This window comes from Sus scrofa, chromosome 13 (genome assembly GCF_000003025.6).
Source record: "Sus scrofa isolate TJ Tabasco breed Duroc chromosome 13, Sscrofa11.1, whole genome shotgun sequence".
Classification (NCBI taxonomy): domain Eukaryota; kingdom Metazoa; phylum Chordata; class Mammalia; order Artiodactyla; family Suidae; genus Sus; species Sus scrofa.
This window is the reverse complement of record NC_010455.5, coordinates 60,309,835-60,318,467: the sequence shown is the minus strand read 5'-3', so window position 1 is coordinate 60,318,467 and position 8,633 is coordinate 60,309,835. Positions and strand designations below refer to the sequence as shown.

The following is an 8,633-nucleotide window of genomic DNA, read 5'->3' as shown; positions in this document are numbered from 1 at the left end:
GCACTTAGACTCTGGCCAAAGTAAACTTACTGTTTCTAGTTGCTGCCACCCTTTCTGATTTCCATGCCATTATTCTTGCTCTTATATGTCAGAATGCCTTTCCTCCATTTGCTGCTCAGCCAAATCCATCACAGAATATTTTTTTTTTTCTTTTTTAAGCCCCTACAGTGTATAAACAGTCTGCTAGGCTGGAAATACAATCTTCTAGAAGCCCAGGGCTACCTGTGCTGTATTTGTTTTCTAGGGCTACTGTAACAAAGTCCCATGGCTTAAGTGGCATAAACAACAGAAATGTTTTTTTCTCTCAGTTTTGGAAGCTGAGATCAAAGTGTTAGCAGCATTGGTTCCTTCTAAAGTCCATGAGGGAAGAATCTGTTCCAGGTTTCTCTCCTTGGCTTGCAGATGGGTGTATTTTCCCCGTGTCTTCATATGGTCTTATCTTCTCTGTATGTGTCTATGTTTAAATTTCCTCTTCTCCTAAGGACATCGATCGTAACGGATTAGAGCCCCATCCTTATGGCCTTATTTCCACTTACCCATTTAAAGACCATATCACCAAGTATAGTCACATTCCGAGACACTGGGCATAAGGACTTCTTACGAATTTTCGGGGGAGAGGGACACAATTCAGTCTATAACATATCCTTTAAAATCCCCCATTCAATTGTTGTCTCTTCTTTAAAGCCTTGATAATAACTTCTAGGTGAAAATAAATCTTACCTCCTTCTTAACCATCTCTTGCTAATGTAATTACCTCTTTTATGATTCTGATCAGTTTCTGCCTTGTACTGTAGTTATAAATACCTGTGTTGTTTTTCTCCCATTCATTCACTCAATATTTATCAGGCACCAGCCACATGTCAGGCATTGTAGCAAAGGCCAGGTAAGGGAGGGCAGCAGACACTGCTAGTGTGCTGCCCATTTTCACTGATGCAGTTCCTGCCCTGGTGTCCTGTGTAAGCTCCACAACTCTCAGCCCCATGGCTTTCTACCAGGCACCCAGATCAGGTGGGAGTGCTGGGGAGCTAATGCCTCTGGGAGCAGCCCCCACCCAGTGGTAGATGGGAGTTAGTGGATAAACAGCTCAGCTTCATCTCCTCAGCCCTTCCTTTATCCAAAGGTTGCTGGTGGATAAGTACTTCTGATTCCCACCCCATGGGCCATGGAAGCATGATTTCCCATAGGTTCCCAGTAGGATGGAGCCTCAGCTGCACATGGAGATAATGCATATCTTTGTTATTGGCTCCATTCCCTGTTCTTGCCTTTTTTTTTTTGACAGAAGAAAAAAAACCTATTTTTTTTTTTTTTTTTTTTTTTTTTTTGCTGTTTCTTGGGCCACTCCCTCAGCATATGGAGGTTCCCAGGCTAGGGGTTGAATCAGAACTGTAGCCGCCAGCCTACACCAGAGGCACAGCAATGTGGGATCTGAGCCTCGTCTGCAACCTACACCACAGCTCATGGCAATGCCGGATCCTTAACTCACTGAGCAAGGCCAGGGATCGAACCCACAACCTCATGGTTCCTAGTCGGATTCACTAACCCTGAGCCATGACAGGAACTCCCAAAAAACCTATTTTAACTGAAATGTCACAAGAGAAATTTACACACAACTTGACAAACTTAAATATCTCATTGCCTTATTTTCCTACTTATACTTCCTGGGATCAACCCCTAATGAACTGTGTCCTCTCAAGTACCTGTCTAGGGGTCAACTTTCAGGGCAACTCAGATGAAGTCAAGAGGTGAACATACAGGTTGTGGTTTCTATTCTTATATAACTTATTTATTCATGAGGATACAGAGAAGAGAACAGGGAATTACAATACAGTATGCTAGTGACTAGCATCTATTGTGTAGCCTCAAAGCAATTCTAATAAAAATAAATACTATTATTCCCAATTTACATATAAGGAAACCAAGGCTTAGAGAGGTTGAGAACTGACTCAGGGGCAACACAAACTGAGAAGTCTTAGGGATTTAAACCCAGGCTTGTAAGATTTCAGAGGCAGAATTCTGCCATTTAGTTACCTGCCTGTCATTTATTTCTTTCTTCTCCGTTTGCAGATGGGTTCAGAAAAGTTTGATTTATTTAGGAAAAAGAAAAAACCCTAAAAGGGACTGAGGTCATGGTCCATAACATCGCCCAGGTGTGTCTAATTAATGACTATAACCCACCATGTGGAAGCCGGACATGGAGTAGGGAGGCTCTGGGTTCCGACCTGCCCCAGGCCCGGGGATGCGTTTATCCCTCCAAGCCAGCCGGTTACTTAGACCAAATCCTCTCCCTGTAAATGCCAACAAGATCTGGAAACACATGGGTTTCTTCCTATAGCAGAACTGGTGGACCTGGCATCTTGGGGAAGAGCAGCTGCTAGGATTGTCAGCTTCCAGGTGGCCCAGCCTTCCTCCTGATTGCTGCAGTATTGGGATGGGGGAAGGGTGCTTTGGTCTTCCCTTACCAGATCACTGGTGACAGCAGTTCATCCCAGGCAGCTAACTGCTCCATGCTGCAAGTGACCCTTTTGTCTGTTCCAGGTCACCAGAGCACCCTTTCCCATGGGAAGTCAGAGAGGCTGCTCCCTACTGAGCGACTGGTGGGAAGAGAAGCCCCCAGTGCCCCATGAGAGCCGGGGGGTGAGGGTGGGAGGCGAGCTCATTGCTAATGGTTCACAGGCCTCTTGCATTTAGCAGGGATAGCACAGTCAGGATACAGCTCCTAGAAGGCCAGCAACCTGTTACATTTTTCTCTTCTGCTTCTAGGATTAAAAAACAGCAAACGACAACAACAAATCCAAAACGATGACAACTGTAACTATGCTTAATTATTCCATCCTCTTTTAAACAATTGATGTAATAGAAAACCTAGATTTGAGTTTCTGTTCCTCCAGTCCCTGGCCGTGTGACTTTGGCTAAGTGGCCTCCTCTCTCCCAGCCTCTGCTTCTCCTGCAGTCAAGCAGGGTAAGTACTTTATCTAAGGCCACATGGCTAATGTGACCTGGCTGGAATTCTATCCTGTGCCTCCATTGATACCAAAACACATTGCTTCCTCTTAGAAAAGGGCTGACACATAACAAAGTTTCAAAAAGTTCAGCTCTAGGATGCTGCATTGCCACCAAGGCAAAATTGTGAATGTGATATAGTATGTGCTAATTGTTCTTAGTGTCACCCTTTTCTGTCCTTCTAAATTTTAGGCTCCCACAGTTCTTGACATCTCTGCCTGTCAAGACTGTTTTGACTGCTTCTTAGAAAGAACCTGGAATTTGGATTTTCCTAAAATCTTTAGACTCGGGTTCTGACCCTGCCACTTTCCGGCTGCATAATGGTAGATACATTACTTCTACCTTCTATACTTCAACTTCTCATTTTTAAAAAGGAAGAGCTGGTCTGATTAATCTGTTAAGTTTTCTTAGTTTAAAATGATAGGTTTGGGGTCAAATAGTCAGGTTAAGAATTTTCAGGTGTGTGAATTTGGGCACACCTTCACCTTCCCCAATTCTGAAGTTTATTTGTAAAATGGGAATACTGAAAGCCCCTCACTGGTAGGTAGTGTGCAAAAGGGTCAGTGCAAAGGGGGCATTTCTTAGGATAGTGCCTGGCATGTATTATTAGTTGTAGGAGTAGCAGTAATATTCCTAATGGAAATTCTCTGATCTGGGATCAAGTTGGTCATTTTCACCTTAGCCTGAGTTTCAGTCATGGCTTTTTCTCTGGAGACAATTGCTTTATAAAGATGTGAATTGCTTTATAAAGATGTGGTTAGCTGCAAAAGGGATCTCAGTCCAAAGGAAATATTTGAGGATCTTTCCTAGCTCCCTGGAAAGCATGCCACTTGGGCAGCTGCTGACTCTGACAATTTATAAAACGTGTTTGGTGTGGAACAACCAGGTAGTTAGGCCAGGAGGTCGGATTTTTTCCTGCAGAGGCTCTCTGTGGAACCCCAGGAACAGCATGGCTGGCAAGTCTTCAGTTTGAGTGTGTGTGGGTCTTAGGGGAAGAAGGTGGAGGAGTGTGGCTGAAGATGCCAACTCAGCCCAGCTCTGACATTTCCTTTTTAGAATTTAAAGAGGCTTCCTTCTGCTTTTGCTTTCTCTTGCCTCTGCGGGCTGGCATTCTTATTCAAATCAGACCCCAATCAGAGGGGAGTACACATCAGTCAGTCAGACAGGCTTGCAAGCGTGGGCTTTAATTACCCCGTGCGCCTTCTCATAGTTCACACCCAAAGGAAATCACTACAGCAGAGGATCTGGACTTTATTCTCAAAGGAAGCATCCAGGGAATAGAAAGTGCAGAACCTGTGAAATGTGATGGAACTTGGCAAGCAGACAGAGATGGAAGCAGGCTGTAGAAACATAGTCAGGTTGACTATCAGGACCCAAAAGAGAACCTCCTATCCTTCAACTACTGAACATGCTCCTAGGAATCGCTTATTAAATATTTTTGCTTGAGATCTGTAGGTTCCACAATAGAAGTCCTTCTAAATATGGAAGTATAGCTTCATGTGGTTCTAAAGGATCTTAATGGACATGTTTTCTAATCATGCATATGAATCCCCACTATGCCATTTCTGCAAAAATATCTGCTAATCTCTGCTGGAATGTCTCCAGCAGCAGAATACTTTTCTGGTCCAATCCATTTTTGTTCAGGTATCTTAGAAAGTTCTTCCGTAGTGAAGTATTCTTCCAGAAGCCTCCATTATTATTATTATTGTTATTATTATTATTATTGCTTCTAGAGCCTCTTTGGGCTATTCAGCACATACAAACTCAGTTTTCTAAAATTCAGTTATTGGTACACCACCTTTACAATTGTTCTAGATCTGCCCTCTACCCAAAATTTTATCAACTGAATATTTTCCATTTATTTATTTATTTATTTATTTTGGCTTTTTGTCTTTTCAGGGTCACACCCATGGCATATGGAGGTTCCCAGGTTAGTCGTCCTATCGGAGCTGTAGTTGCTGGCCTACACCACAGCCACAACAATGCGGGATCTGAGCCATGTCTTAGACCTACACCACAGCTCGCCACAACGCCAGATCCTTAACCCACTGAACAAGGCCAGGGATTGAACCTGCCACCTCATGGTTCCTAGTCAGATTTGTTTCCACTGCGCCGTGACAGGAAATCCTTCTTTTTTTTTTTTTCTTAATTTTCCTTTTAAAGAATTTGTTTTTTAACTTCAATACTTTAGTTTTATCCTAAACAAAATTAGGATAAAATACTTAGGACAGATACTTAGGACAAAATAATTAGGGAAAAATTAATAAAATACTTTAGTTTCGTCCTATGGGTTTAAAGGGCAACTGTTGTTTTTCACATTATGTATAAAAATAAATACATGTACCCAGGTAAAACCATCGAGTGTGGCATACCACTTGTCTGCTTTCTAAGTACCAATGTTTTATCATATTCAAGTAAATGAAATAAGTTGGGGGATGTTTATTAAGTAGTTACCCTATGCCAGACCCAGAGTAGGTGCTTCATATATGTCATCTCAATGAAGAGTTGAATGCTCATAGTAACCCTCTGAACTCAGTGTATTTTTATACTTGTTTTACAGATAAAAAAGGTAGAAGCTCAGAGAGGAAATATACTAGCCTCAAGCTATACAGTTAATGAATGAAAAGATTAGGACTTGAATTCATGTCTTCTGGTTTCAAATGCCAGGCTTTGTCCACTGATCCACAGAATGACCAGAAGTTCTACTTGCCCCAGGAAGAAGGTACTTCCAGCGGCTTGGTGCCTTTGCCTTATTTTTTCAGCCAGGGTGGAAGCAGATATCCTTGTCGCCAAACAGCTTACTGCTGATTAGAACAGTTGTTCATTCTTTAGTGAATGCTCTTATAGGATCTAAATAGACAGCTAAGTCAACAGACATAAATGTGGCAGGTGTGTCCTAGCCACGATTCCTTTCTTTTGAGAAATGTCTTGGTCTATAGTCAAGCACAAGTCATGCTAGACACAAATAACAGATGCTGATATGAAAGTGGGATAGGGTGGAGGACAGGACAAAAATGTTTCTCCCCAGCATCTCTGATCTAATCCTTTCGACCCTTCCTGTGCTACCTTGAAGGTGTGCTGTGTACAATGTGGGGGGTTAACAAGGTAGGAGTGCAAGAAAAAGATAAGAACTAGTTATAGGAAGTCTGTTGGAACCATTTGCTCACCCAGGAATAAGGAAAAGTCCTGAAAACCACTAAAATCCTTAGGCAAGAAGAGTGCTGTTTCTTTTGTTAGCTCCAGGAGCTTAAAGCCCTCATGGGCAGGTTTCCGAAAGAGTTCTTTATTGATCTTTTATAATATCTTTAAAAGAATTCCATGAAAAAGAGTCTCATGAACAAATAAACTTGGAAAATTGTCCATACTATGTTCTCTCTCTCTCTCTGTTATTTTTGTTGTTGTTTTGTGCTGTTTTTTGTTTTTGTTTTTTCATTTGTTTGTTTTTTGGCAACATACAGAAGTTCCAGGGCCAGGGACCAAAACCATGCCATAGCAGCAACCTGAACCACTGCAGTGACAGTGCTGGATCCTTTTAATCTGCTAGGTCCCCAGGGACTTCTATGTTCTCTTCTTGTTGATTCTAAACTATGTTACTTGCTAAAGGCTCTGAGAAAAGCCAGCCGGTCACTTTAACTCAATGTTTCTCAAACCTATTTTACCACTATCAGGAAAAACTGAATGGCTTTGAAATGGCCAAGAGATTTCTGCGTATCCTTTTGATTGAATATGAGGTATTAACCACTTTATTCTTTTGGAGTATTTGCTTTTATAGGGGTCTTGGTCTATCATTATCTTTGACCAAACTATTTTAAAGATCTGTGAGATGTAGACAACTAATAGTAATGCAGATGATTCTTATCCTTGAAATGCAAATGTTTTTTTTTTTCTAGTAGAGTTGTATAGATGCATCTGCTAGCATTTTTATCTCTACTTTCGTGATTACCAATATATGTATCTATTCATTGAATTCTCCTTTGAACTCTCTCTTTTTTTTTTTTTTTTTTTTTTTTTTTTCTGTCTTTTTGCTATTTCTTGGGCTGCTCCCGTGGTATATGGAGGTTCCCAGGCTAGGGGTCAAATCGGAGCTGTAGCCACCGGCCTACGCCAGAGCCACAGCAATGTGGGATCCAAGCCGCGTCTGCAACCTACACCACAGCTCACGGCAACGCCGGATCCTTAACCCACTGAGCAAGGCCAGGGATCGAACCCGCAACCTCATGGTTCCTAGTCTGATTCTCTAACCACTGCGCCACGACGGGAACTCCTCTTTTTTTTTTTTTTTTTTTGTCTTTTCTAGGGCTGCTCTCGTAGCATATGGAAGTTCCCAGGCTAGGGGTCGAATTAGAGCTGTAGCCACCGGCCTACTCCAGAGCCACAGCAATGTGGGATCCGAGCTGCGTCTGCAACCTACACCACAGCTCACGGCAAAGCCGGATCCTTAACCCACTGAGCAAGGCCAGGGATCAAACCCGAAACCTCATGGTTCCTAGTCGGATTTGTTAACCACTGTGCCATGACGGGAACTCCTGAACTCATTTTTTATAACGTATTTGTTACCTCATTATTTAATGAACTAAATAAAATCTTAAACACATTTCAATTTTACATTTGTAGGAGATGCATGATTTTTCTTTTTTCTAAAAATTACCCTTTCATACTCATTTTGTTTCAAGTGTATTATGAACTTGATCTCTTTGTATACTTGTGTGCGACACCCCTGCGGCTTACCAATTCTGGCCCCTGGCTTCTCTTTGTCTTCTGGCTCAGCACCCTTGCAGTAACCTCCCACTTTCTGGTCTCAGGACTTCCTCTTCTGCAATCCTATGGATCTAGCAGCCAGAGGAAGCACAGCATCTAACTTATTTTCTCTAGTGGCCCTTTCCAGAATATACTTTCTATTTTCCCATTTTCACTACTGGTGGCATCTTCTACTCTCTAAGCTGCTGTCCTCCAATCTTCTTCCCCAGATCTTTCTGTTCTTCCCAGGCCCCACCCCTTCATCTATGTATCTGTCTTTGGTTATTCCAGCCTGAATTACTTTCCTCTTGCACTGAAGTGCCTTAACATTTTGTATCACTCCTATGGCCTTCTTCACATGCTTCCTGATGATGTTCGTGAACATCTAAAAAATTTCAATACATTCCAGAAGACAGAGCATAATCCTTTATAGTTTTTAATGGATGTGTCTTATGGGTGGTCCTGGTACATGGATTTGTTCGCTTGGAGTCAGTCAAAATGTGATCGGTAATGATGTTTGGGGTGTGTGTGTGTGTGTATGTGTGCATGGAATAAATGATTTATTAGGACTCAGAGCATGAGAGGAAGTTAGGCACAAGGCACAAGTGAGATCTCATGTGACATCTTTCAGAGAGTACCTTCAGCCTGACCCCACAGGAAACTCCGGGGCATAAACTGTGTCTCAGAGTTGTTCTCACCAGGGAGCTCCCTTGATTTGGATAAGAGCCACCCAGGTACTTCCTGGGCATTTGTGAGTAGAGTGGCTCAAATAGCCTGAGGGAAGTTCTCCAAATGTAAGCTATGGGTGCTGCTTGTTAGAATAAAATCATATACAAGCAGGACACAAAATATGCTAAATGGGAATCAAATGGAATCAAGGTGGAGCATCAACATGG

The 8,633-nt window shown here is 42.3% G+C and overlaps 1 long non-coding RNA gene across 1 annotated transcript in view; it reads left to right on the top strand.

The window, feature by feature from the left end:
• LOC106505659 overlaps window positions 1,456-8,633 on the top strand; it is a 90,201-nt gene continuing 83,023 nt past the window's right edge. Inside the window, exon 1 of the long non-coding RNA XR_002337644.1 lies at window positions 1,456-2,959. This is a non-coding gene — a long non-coding RNA (uncharacterized LOC106505659). The remainder of the gene's footprint in view (window positions 2,960-8,633) is intronic.